Below are 12658 nucleotides of genomic sequence, written 5' to 3'. Positions count from 1 at the left end.
GCTTTTATGGTGTCTTAAGCATATGGCAATGCTGTTAACAAGCTATTTTTTTAAAGGAAGCCATAGAAATTATCTGTTTCTCTCTCTTGAACTTTTTCATGGTGACGAGTTAACCGAAATTAGCGACAAGTAAATGAGGGTTTAATAACATTGTTGTCTATGAAGGTTGGACAGGCCTGAAAAAAAATGATGACTTAACCGGAGTGATGACTTATTAGGGTGACAACTTAACGAGGTTTTACTGAATATTTTTTATCATCTTTCATACTTCTATTTGCCTTTTGTTTTTCTTATCATCTTTGAAACTTCTATCAGTCATACTGTCTTTTTTATCCTCTTTAAAACTTCAGTCATGTTATTTTTGAATTATCTTTATAACTTCTATCAGTCATGCTATTTTTTAAATCATCTTTCAAACTTCTATTTGTCACATTTTTTAAATCATCTTTCAAACTTCTATTTGTCACATTTTTTAAATCATCTTTCAAACTTCTATTTGTCACATTTTTTAAATCATCTTTTAAACTTCTATTTGCATTTTATTATTTTAAATCACCTTTCAAACTTGTATTTGTTTTTATATTTTTTAATCATCTTTGAAACTTCTACTAGTCATGTTATTTTTTAATCAACCTTCAAACTTTTATTTGTTTTTTTATATTTTTTTATCATCTTTCATACTTCTATCTGCCTTTTATTTTTATCATCTTTGAAACTTCTATCAGTCATAGTGTTTTTTCAATCATATCCTTCTTTCACACTTCTAGTTGCTCTGCAATATTTTTTAAACTATACCTTCCAAACTTCTATTTGTCACATTTTTTAAATCATCTTTTAAACTTCTATTTGCATTTCATTTATTAAAATCACCTTTCAAAATGTATTTGTTTTTAGATTTTTTAATCATCTTTGAAACTTCTATCAGTCATGTTATTTTTAAATCAACCTTCAAACTTTTATTTGTTTTTTTATATTTTTCTATCATCTTTTTTTTTTCATACTTCTATCTGCCTTTTATTTTTATCATCTTTGAACCTTCTATCAGTAATGCAATTTTTTTTATCATCTTTCTCATACTTCTATCTGCCTTTTATTTTTTTAACATCTTTGAAACTTCTGTCAGTCATAGTGTTTTTTCAATCATATCCTTCTTTCACACTTCTAGTTGCTCTGCAATATTTTTTAAACTATACCTTCCAAACTTCTATTTGTCACATTTTTTAAATCATCTTTTAAACTTCTATTTGCATTTCATTTATTAAAATCACCTTTCAAAATGTATTTGTTTTTAGATTTTTTAATCATCTTTGAAACTTCTATCAGTCATGTTATTTCTAAATCAACCTTCAAACTTTTATTTGTTTTTTTATATTTTTCTATCATCTTTTTTTTTTCATACTTCTATCTGCCTTTTATTTTTATCATCTTTGAACCTTCTATCAGTAATGCAATTTTTTTTATCATCTTTCTCATACTTCTATCTGCCTTTTATTTTTTTAACATCTTTGAAACTTCTGTCAGTCATGCTATTTTTTAAATCATATTTCAAAAACCTATTTGTCATAGTGTTTTTTAATCATATCTTTCAATTTTTACTCATTATTTAAAGCAGATTTGAAAAACTTGGAATCTTCCAGTGTTCTGTGAGAAAACAAAACGACGTTTTAAATTATCAAAAAACATTCATCATAAAAATAAGTAGATCTATTTTATAAAATGACAGCCCGGGCAACTCCCTATTTTTCTTCTCGTGAGATTAATCATCCATGTTAATTATAAAATTGAAATTTTTTCCTGTTAACAATGGAAAGAACGAAATATATTTTTCGGAATCTGTGAATAAATAAACTTGTAGAAAATTCTCATTGATCAATGATTCATATAGAATTATCTACTGATCTTTTCATTGATCATCATGATCATGAAAAGAAAAAAAGAAAAGATCTCGCACTTACCTGACAGACAAAAAACTACTCTACAGCATCAATGAATTTCCCAAGAACATTTTCAACGATCTTTACTTTCAATTTTCTTTAGATCTTTCTCCATTTTCCACATTGATTACATCCGCCTCCACAATTCGCGTCATTATAAGAAAAGTAAGATCATAGATGGAATGTTTGTCTGCGTCGGGGAATCCAAAAAAAAAATTTCCTACTCGAGGATGAAAGATCAGAAATACTTGAAAAACCAAAAAAATACTCAAAATAAATACATCGAATAACATCCAGTTCAATAGCAAAAAATAAAATTGGTGCAATTTTAATTTTTTTTTTCTAAGAAAATCTCAAAATATTATTTAGAATTAATGTTTTATCTCACAATTACTTCCAACCATGTCACTTTTCATGACTGTTTTACAACGGTTATCTCCAGCCATCTGCGCCGTCATTTTGCGCTATTTTTACCGCACATCGGAGCTGCGTAGCTCAGCGGATGTCGACCCCAGTCAACGTCCACACTCATATGGAAAGTCGCGCAACATATCGCTCGATTTGTCGAGTGACGAGTAGCAGAACACGTGTTGCGCGATTTTGTATATTAGTGTGGACGTGTTCTGCGACTTAAGACTTGCGACTTCTTTCTATGAAAAGTCGAAAAAAAAAAACAAAACCCGATTTGTTCTGCGATTGCCAGGGAGCACGCGTGGAACCATGTGAACATGGCCTTAGAAGAGGTATCGAAGGCATCTATACCTCATAAGCCTGTGGAATAGGCTTTCGACGTGCATTGTTGTCTGGCGCGATAATCGGTACTAGCACTCGCTCCACATCCCACATGGAACAATCTTCTCAACAACTCACACAAATCTAAAGGCTCCTTTAAACGTTGTTTAAACCAATGTTTTTTATGAGAATAATAAATTCAGGAAAACTCCGACCCACTAAAAAACGGAGAAAACCAGGAAATTTTTGCAAAAAAAGTCGGGAGCTCAGAGGAGATATAGAAGGTCGATAGTATCTAAGGTCCGGACAGCCAAAAAAAAAAAAAAGAAAAAACCGTGGTTGTCCCGGGAAATACGAACTGTATGATCACCATATTACTATTTCGAGTTGGAACGTGACCTTCGAAAGTAATGTCACTTACGTAGGTCACGGTGGGAACCTATGCTGTTATATGCTGCATATCATCGAGCTTATATTGCTGGAAGGAGCATCGAGCCGCTGCGACTGGGTCAACATTGAATGCAAGGAAATCACTTGCCTCGATGAAAATACAGTTCCTGCCTGGCAATTTCCCATAGAAATGTACAGCTCAGTCTCTAAATATTGCATTTTAAAGATTAAAAAAAAGATAAAGAACTCATCTAAAGATAAAAAAAGATTAAATCATTTATTTCATTGATACTGGATTAATTTCTTTCGTTAATGCTGAAAAATTTCTTTCATTAATTTTGGAATTATCCTTCATTAATTCTGGATTTGTTTCTTTCATTAATTTTGAAATTATCTCTTTCATTAATTTTGAAATTATCTCTTTCATTCATTCTAGAATTATCTCTTTCATTCATTCTAGAATTATCTCTTTCATTAATTTCAGAATTTTTTTCTTTCATTAATTTTGGAATTATCTTTTTCCTTAATTCTGTAATTGTTGCTTTCATTAATTTCGGTATTATCACTTTCATCAATGCTGAAATTATCTCTTTCATTAATTCTGGAATTATCTTTCATTAATTCTGGAATTATCTTTCATTAATTCTGGAACTATCTTTCATTAATTCTGGAACTATCTTTCATTAATTCTGGAACTATCTTTCATTAATGCTGGAATTATCACTTTCATTTATTTTGGAATTATCGCTTTTATTTATTTTGGAATTATCACTTTTATTTATTTTGGAATTATCACTTCATCAATGCTAAAATTATCTCTTTCATTAATTCTAGAATTTTTCTTTCATTAATTCTAGAATTTTTCTTTCATTAATTCTAGAATTTTTCTTTCATTAATTCTAGAATTTTTCTTTCATTAATTCTAGAATTTTTCTTTCATTCTTATATTACCATTCTTATTCACCATTAATTCTGGAATTATCTCTTTCATTAATTTTTTAATCGTCGCTTTTATCAATGCTGAAATTATCTGTTTCATCAATTCTGAAATGATCTCTTTCATTATTTCTAGAATTTTTCTTTCATTAATTTTAGAATTATCTCTTTTCTTAATTCTGTAATTATTGCTTTCATTAGGTTTGGAATTATCATTTTCATCAGTCTGGAATTACCTTTCATTAATGCTGGAATTATCTTTCATTAATGCTGGAGTTATCTTTCATTAATGCTGGAGTTATCTTTCATTAATTTTGGAATTGTCTTTCATCGATGTTGAAACTATCTCTTTCATTAATTCTATAATTTTTCTTTCATTAATTTTGGAATTATCACTTTCATCGATGCTGCAATCATCTCTTTCATTAATTCTATAATTTTTCTTTCATTAATTTTGGAATTATCTCTTTCCTTAAGTCTGGAATTATCTTTGATTAATACTGAAATTATCCCCCTCATTAATACTGAAATTAACTCTTTCATTGATTTTGGAATTATCTCATCGATGCTGAAAGTATCTCTTTCATTGATTTTGGAATTATCTCATCGATGCTAAAATTATCTCTTTCATTGATTTTGGAATTATCTCATCGATGCTGAAATTATCTCTTTCATTGATTTTGGAATTATCTCATCGATGCTGAAATTATCTCATCGATGCTAAAATTATCTCTTTCATTGATTTTGGAATTATCTCATCGGTGCTAAAATTATCTCTTTCATTGATTTTGGAATTATCTCATCGATGCTGAAATTATCTCTTTCATTGATTTTGGAATTATCTCATCGATGCTGAAATTATCTCTTTCATTGATTTTGGAATTATCTCATCGATGCTGAAATCATTTCCTTTCGTTCATTGTTTGAAACTCCTATTTACGCCACTGGAAAATAACAGGAGATGGTGTGTGTTTTCACCGAGTCGCGTGATCTCCCGACTCTTTATGTTGTCGACACCGTTCTCAGCACTGCCAAGGCGGAGACCGCTGACGTGATACTCCCTCTAGTAATATGAGCTCGAAAGTTTCATAATTAACATTATCCAACGTAATTTAAAGTTTTCGTAATCAACATTCTTTCATTTATCAACGCTTCGTAATAGATTGTTGCACATCGGCTGGCTGTACCGCAATGCAAATAAACAATGCCTATGAGTGGACTCTAAAAAACATTGAAAGAACAGTTTGTACGATTTCACTTTTATTTTGTCATGACGACTTGCGCTAATGCGCGTTGATCTGCCACACCATACATAACGCGCATCATGACCCCGCATCCCTCCGGGGACATCGGAACGCTTATTATCAGCTTTGATTACAAGTGAATCTAAACTTGGTTACGTACTAACATCAATAAGAATGAACTATTGCAGCGGTTTAAAAAAATCACTATGAAGATGAAAAAGAGGGGGGGGGGAAAGCGAAATGCACACGAGCTGGATATAAACCAGTGATCCTTGGAGAGAGAGAGAATCTCTCATACCATACTACTTCAGCCACGGGGTTTACCCCCGTCTGATTCCTATTAACCAATCATCCATACGTAAGTATCGATTCGTAAGAAGCGCATTAAGAATCGAACTCCGAATGCAACCACGATGCGATTGTTAAAGGTCTTAAGGTCATGAAATATAGATTCATATCATTCATTCTTGGTTTTCACAAAATATATATATTACACACACAACTGTATCAATTTTTACACATATCCGCTGATCACCACGAGAAATAGTGCCCTATTTAGGACCTTTTAAATAGAGGCTGTTTGAATAGACGTCATAATCATCATCAGTATCACTTCGAGGATGATCCTCATAGAAATCCATATTAAAATTGTCAATTTTACTGTAGAAATTCGGAAATTTAATAGGGGATTTCCACTACATCAACAATTTTAAAAACTGATAGACATCAACTCACTTTTGACAATTCAAGTGCTGTCAATACGTGTATACGTGTAATAGATTTTACTCAATATCGTGTGCGTTTAGAGTATAATTCTCGAATCACCACAAATGAACTTATTCTGAAAATCTTTTCAAACTTGGAGACTCAAAACAGCTATTTTTGTGGTATCTTAGAAAATTTCGGTTAGTTGTGTGCCTAATTAGCAATTTTGCCATAATTCAGAAAAAAAAATACAAATATAAATTACTGGAAATAACGTCAACTCTTCAACTTAGTTATTGAGTTGTAAAAATTACCTGTGTCTACTCTTTTGATGAAAATGAATTCAAATAAACTCTGTTAAAAAAATGGGTAAAACCGGGACATTTTTGCAAAAAAGTCTGGATGGCCAGAAAAACCGGAACTGTCCCGGAAAAAATACGAGACGTATGGTCACCATAATCATACAAGGTCTCTTGGGAATACGTGAGAATCCACGTTAAAGGAAAAAATAAAAACATGACAAACATCTGAGATGAGTATACTTATTTATAGTTGTAATTATCGCAATTTTTATGAGAAGAATAATTTCAATCCTTGATTTCAATAAAGATAAAAATTCAAGTATGCTTTGTGGAAAATACGTAAGTGGAAAACCGAGGTATTCGTACAAAATAGTCCGGACAACTAAATGAAAATACAGGACGTATGGTCACTGCAAGTAGCAACCTTTTCTGATTGTTACGCTCATGCGCATTTTGACGAATGAGTTACTGCCGGGAGACGCTTCTTAGATTGCCATTCATTTGAAGAAATCATCTCTCATTTTAGGCATGGAGGTATTATCCTTCTCCATACCACCATGATTTTAGGTATGCGCGTTTTTATATATTCAATGCTCCCGTGAGTCTCACGTAACAGAACTGTTGTGTCTAAGGTAGGTGACCATATGTCGAGCCAGTCCCGGTTTTCTCTGTTTTTCTGGTTGTCCTGACTTTTTTACAAAAATGTCCCGGTTTTTCCCCGTATTTTCAAAGAAGCCAATTTGACTTTTTATTTTTTGAATGAACGATTAAAATTATTTTCCCACCTCAGAGAAAAGTGACATTACGATACGACTATAAATAAAATATTCTTCGACCATATTTTTGTCATGGTTTTTTTTAATTTACTACAATTTGCAGCAGTCCTTCATTTCCCACGATTGGCAACTTTTCTGTGATTTTAGCAATAGTTGGCAACTTTGCTTATTTTTGGCATCATATTTGGCAATAATTGGCCATGTCGTGTATTTTCCAGAATTTTGAAACCCAATCTACCGTATTTTGCTCGAGCGAATATGGTCAGTCTAGGCTAAGGTTGTCAGACGTTCTCACTTTTGATGTCTTGTTGTTTGAACGTCGCCATCTATATATATATTATATTATTTTCGAATTTTTCTCCTAAATTTCTTCCAATTTTTTTCTAAATTAAAAAAATAACACTGGAACATGGCTCTTCATTGATGAGGTGACCATATTTCCTCGAGAGAAATACGGGACATCGCCAATTATTGCCAAAAATAACGCCAAATCCGAACAAAGTTGTCAAATATTGTTGAAATTACGGAAAAATCACAATGGCGGGAAATGAAGCATTACTACAAATTGCAGTGGACTGAAATGAATTCCACGAAAAACAAAATGTTCTCCAAGACAAATGTGGGAGATTAATATTCTCATTTATAGTTGTAATTATCACAATATAATTTATGAGTTGAAAAATAATTTCAATCTTTGACTTCAATAAGGAATAAAAATTCAAGTAGACTTCGTGTAAAATACGGGAAAAACCGAGACACTTTTGCCAAAAAGTCGGGACGGCCAAAAATACAGAAAATACCGGGACTGACCGGACGTATTGTCACCCTATTCATTGGTGTATGTGTGTGTGTCTCTCTCTCTTTCCACACATACATACTGTATTCAATAGGGTGATTATACGTCCCGTATTTCCGGGGACAGTTTCAGTTTTTCTTATTTACTGGCTGTCCCGATGTTTTTCGCAGAAATGTCCCGGTTTTTCACGTATTTTCAACGAAACAAACTTTTTATTCTCTTTTTTATTCTTCAAATCAATTGTTAAAAATTATCTTCTCAATTCAGAAATTACATACATGCATTAACTTACATACATTAATTTACGATAATTATGACTACATATAAGAATATATTCATCTCACATGTGTCATGTGTTTTTTTAATTCACTGCAATTTAAAGTGGCGCTTCATTTCCCGCGATCAGTTTAGGTATAAAGGACGTAAAATGAATGTCAATATGTCAGTCCCACGATTGGCGACTTTTTTGCGATTTTAGTACGAGTTGGCAACTTCGCATACTTTTGGCATAATTTTTAGCGATAATTATTGGCAATGAACCGTATTTCCCCGTATTTCGAAGCCCAATTCCCCGTATTTTCCTCGACAAAATATGGTCAGCCTAGTATTCATACGCTTTTACTAATTGCAGCCGAAATTCGCAGAAAACGAGAATAAAAATTACCTCCAACCACGGCAAATGCTACTAGTATGTATAAGGTGACCATACGTCCCGTATTTCCCGGGACAGTCCCGGTATTTTTTGTATTTTTGGCCATCCCGACTTTTTGGCAAAAGTGTCCCGGTTTTTCCCGGGACACTTTGCCAAAGTCAACTTGAATTATTTTTCAACTCATAGACTATATTGTGATAATTACAACTATAAATGAGAATATTAATCTCCCCCCCCCCCCCCATCGTGGAATTCATTTTAATCCACTGCAATTTGTAGTAATGCTTCATTTCCCGCCATTGTGATTTTTCCGTAATTTCAACAATATTTGGCAACTTTGTTCGGAATTATCGTCATTTTTGGCGATAATTGGCGATGTCCCGTATTTTCCCGTATTTGGAAACCCAATTTCCCGTATTTCTCTCGAGGAAATATGATCACCCTAAGTATGTATAGCATAGGTTTCTAACTTTTATTCTTAATATTTTCATTTAACTTTTATTATTATGTTTTTATTATTATGTTTTTATTCTTAATATTTTTATTCTCAACTTTTATTCTTAACTTTTATTATTACGTTTTTATTCTTAACTTTTATTATTACGTTTTTATTCTTAACTTTTTTATTCTTAACTTTTATTATTACGTTTTTATTCTTAACTTTTATTATTATGTTTTTATTCTTAACTTTTATTATTACGTTTTTATTCTTAATATTTTTATTCTAACTTTTATTATTACGTTTTTATTCTTAATATTTTTATTCTAACTTTTATTATTATGTTTTTATTCTTAATATTTATCAACGACCTCCTTGAAAACCTCAATTGTACCACTAGACTTTTTGCTGATGATTGCGTAATCTACTGCACCATAAATCACGAGTCAGACCAAGAACTTCTCCAACGCAATCTCAATTCCATCTCCCAATGGTGCTTCTCATGGCAAATGCCTCTCAACATCTCTAAAATGATTCTCATGAGAATTTCACGTAAACTTTCACCTTTCGAATTTTCATACTATATTAATAATTCCACTATATCCCAGGTTTCTCAATATAAATACCTCGGTGTCATTGTTTCAACAGACCTGCGCTAAAATAAACATATCGATTATTAAACATATCTACCAAAAATATCTCAATAAACTCTTCTTCCTTCGCCGCAACTTTAAACACTCTACTTGCGATGTTAGACTCCTCTGTAATTAAACCTATATTTTTCCAGTTCTCTCCTATGTCTCTGAAATTCGGCACCCCTGCACTACTAGCAATATCGAGAATCTGGAATCAATACAAAATAAATCCACCCGCTTATCTACGACAGTTGGCCCTCCTTTATGTCCGAACTAAATCTTCTTCCTCTAAGTATTCACCGTCTTTTTTCGATCAACCATGCTTTTATAAAATTCTCCATGGACATTTAAATTTCGATACCTCCGGTATTATCTGCAAACCAACATATATCTCTAGCAGAGACTTGACCATCCACATAAGATAAACCCTATCTCTGCTTTCACAGACTGCTTTAAATTTAGCTTCTTTCCGCATACCATAGCTGACTGGAACTTTCTCCCCTCCACGGTCGTTGATTCACCCACACCATTTATATTTTCGAAAAATTTAAAACATTTTTTCTGTCACCATCAACCGCATTCTCATGTATAGGCCTTGGCCAACATTATATTATATTGTATAAATAAATAAATAACCGGTATTCTCTCCACGAAGCCTAAACGTCACAGAACCTTTAAAAATTCTGGAAAAAAAATTGTCACTGAAAAGAGGGAGCAAAAAATGTAAAAAGCTGTTCTTTATTTCAAATTTCAATAGAATATTGCCGTTAAAAAAAAATTAAAGACTATTTTGATGACCAAAGGACCAAAAAACAGCAATTTCAGTAGTTTTCCCTCCCGGCTTCATCGGTCAGGGACTGCGGGCATTTGAACCATAGAAAGAATTCAAGAAAGCATTGCATTGCAATTTTTTTACTGTGTACCGTAGTCCTCCTCCACCGGCATGCCATAAAAATCATGAGACACCGTCATCAGCTTTTTGAAAGTTTGAGTGCTTCTTTAATGAAGATCACATTATACATTATACATTTAGGGAAGATAGTTATTAATCTATATTAAGTACCGAACAAATACGAGAATCAGAATAAAATAATAGTTTCCATTGTAGCAAACGTGTTTTGTCCAAGAATTCAAAAACGATAATGAAAATTCAGCATTTATTTATCGCTCTACCTAACCTAATCATCAACTGTCTAATACGAAATACACATACAGATATTGAGTTTTACACGGTTTTCTCTGCATGTTCATGGATTGAAGAACTATGCTGTTGCTTTTTGTATTACAATATCGTACTTTGCAGTGAGATTCTTTAATTTTCTCTCTGCTCTGTTTATTCAAATCTTGAACACATAATCAAAGAATACAAAAATAATTAGCGAATGTGCTTAGTATCCAACATTTGCAATAAACCAAGATTTATGGTAGAAAAAGCTAACATGAAATTCGAACCATCTCCAACGTAGTTCGTAAAACACAAAGAATCCTAAAATGCAAAGAAAAGATGAGGTTCAAATAAGTCAATTCAATCGATTTTTCGTGTAAAGATATTTAAGAAACACGCTGGTCTCTCTTGCTGTTTCCCGGCATGCATTTCCCTAATGGGGGGGGGGAGGGGAGAGAACGGCAATTATTATTACTTTTTATATTAAAAGCAAAGCATATGGGAAATTTCCCAGGAATCACTGTTTGTTTGTGAGCGCACTGGAAATTTCGAGACTTCTTACCCCAGATAACACACGGGTCTCTGTCCAATTAGCACCTGTCATATAGGTTAACATCATGTGGCAAGCAGAAAACATTTGGCACTCAAGAAAATTTGTGGTATCTATAGATTTAAAACAGACCTTTTTCTTTTACTTTGCGTTACTTCATATTTTATTGGTTTATTTAATTTGTTGCATTTCTTTTTATATTGAATTTTGAGTCAAGCTGGTTTCAACTCCGTGCGAAATCGTCATAAATGCCATTTTCCGTTCTATCTAGAAATTTTAAGTTGTAAAGAATATAGTTTTTAAAAAATTTCCATCCGCCAGTAGGGGGGGATTCTTGAACAGCAGAATTTATGTGAGCTTTACTGGACGCAACCTATTGTTACGAAAATTATGCAAATAGTCATTATTTATCATTTATTATTTAGGCCGAACTAGAAGATCCTGACAAACGACCAATAATGGACTTGAAAAATTTACCCGGAATAAACCAAGGTGTCAAGACGTCGCCTCTTCCAATCCGAAGACCTAAAGATACTGGGCGCTATGGGACTCATTGGGGATAAGAGACGGCGTGTTCTACCACAAATGGGAGTCGGAGGACGGAAAGATGTTCAGGTTTCAACTCGTTCTACCAAGAGGCCGTGTGAAAGAAGTTTTGAACGAGATGCACGGAAGCCCGACCGGTGGGCATTTCGGGCTAACCAAGACTCCCCAGAAGGTCCGGGAACGATTCTATTGAGACAAGTCCAGGACCTGTTGAAAAGTGGTGAATGAACTGTGACACCTGCGCCGCTCGAAAAGGACCACAAAAGCGGCCCCGTACCCGTCTTCAGCGCTGTAACGTTGGAGCGCCGTTCAAAAGCATCACCCTGGATATACTCGGACCGTTACGCAGAACCCACGATGGTCACAATTACATTCTTGCGGTGATGGACTATTTCACCAAGTGGCCGGAAGCTTATCCCGTTCCTGATTAAGAAGCAGTGACGCTGGCTGAAGTTTTGGTGCAAAATTGGCTGTCCCCATGCTCAGGGACGTAGCCAGAAATTCCGTTCGGGGGAACCAAAGTGATAGAACTGGATTTGGCCATCTTTTTCCCTTTTTTTCGGTCATTTTCTCACATTTCGGGGGGGGGGGACCACACCCCAAAGTCCCCCCCCCCCCCGCTACGCCCTTGCCCATGCTTATTCATTCCGACCAGGAAAGAAACTTCACTTCAGCGGTTTTCGACGGGATGTGCAATCTTCTGGGAATGGAAAAGACGCAAGCAACTCCGCTTCACCCAAAATCCGATGGGATGGTAGAGAGATTCAACAGAACCATTCTGAACGACCTCTTGTGGTTCGCGTCACAGAACTAACGAGATTGGAACCCGAAGTTGCCTACATTAGGACTGAATTGA

The 12658-nt window shown here is 33.8% G+C and overlaps 1 protein-coding gene across 4 annotated transcripts in view; it reads right to left on the bottom strand.

Annotated features, from left to right (window-relative positions):
* The window catches only part of Wnk (Wnk kinase), a 375788-nt gene extending 373643 nt beyond the window's left edge, over positions 1 to 2145 (bottom strand). For all 4 annotated transcript variants that reach the window (XM_089253910.1, XM_089253912.1, XM_089253913.1 and 1 more), the window contains exon 1: positions 1956 to 2145. The gene's annotated coding sequence lies outside the window, so the exon portion shown is untranslated. The remainder of the gene's footprint in view (positions 1 to 1955) is intronic.
* Between the last annotated feature and the right edge of the window lie 10513 nt (positions 2146 to 12658).

This window comes from Pholcus phalangioides, unplaced genomic scaffold (genome assembly GCF_987345545.1).
Source record: "Pholcus phalangioides strain wild (caught in Gottingen) unplaced genomic scaffold, Ppha-v1.0 ptg000039l_1, whole genome shotgun sequence".
Classification (NCBI taxonomy): domain Eukaryota; kingdom Metazoa; phylum Arthropoda; class Arachnida; order Araneae; family Pholcidae; genus Pholcus; species Pholcus phalangioides.
Note: the sequence above shows the minus strand (reverse complement) of the source record. Positions and strands in the feature narration are given on the sequence as shown.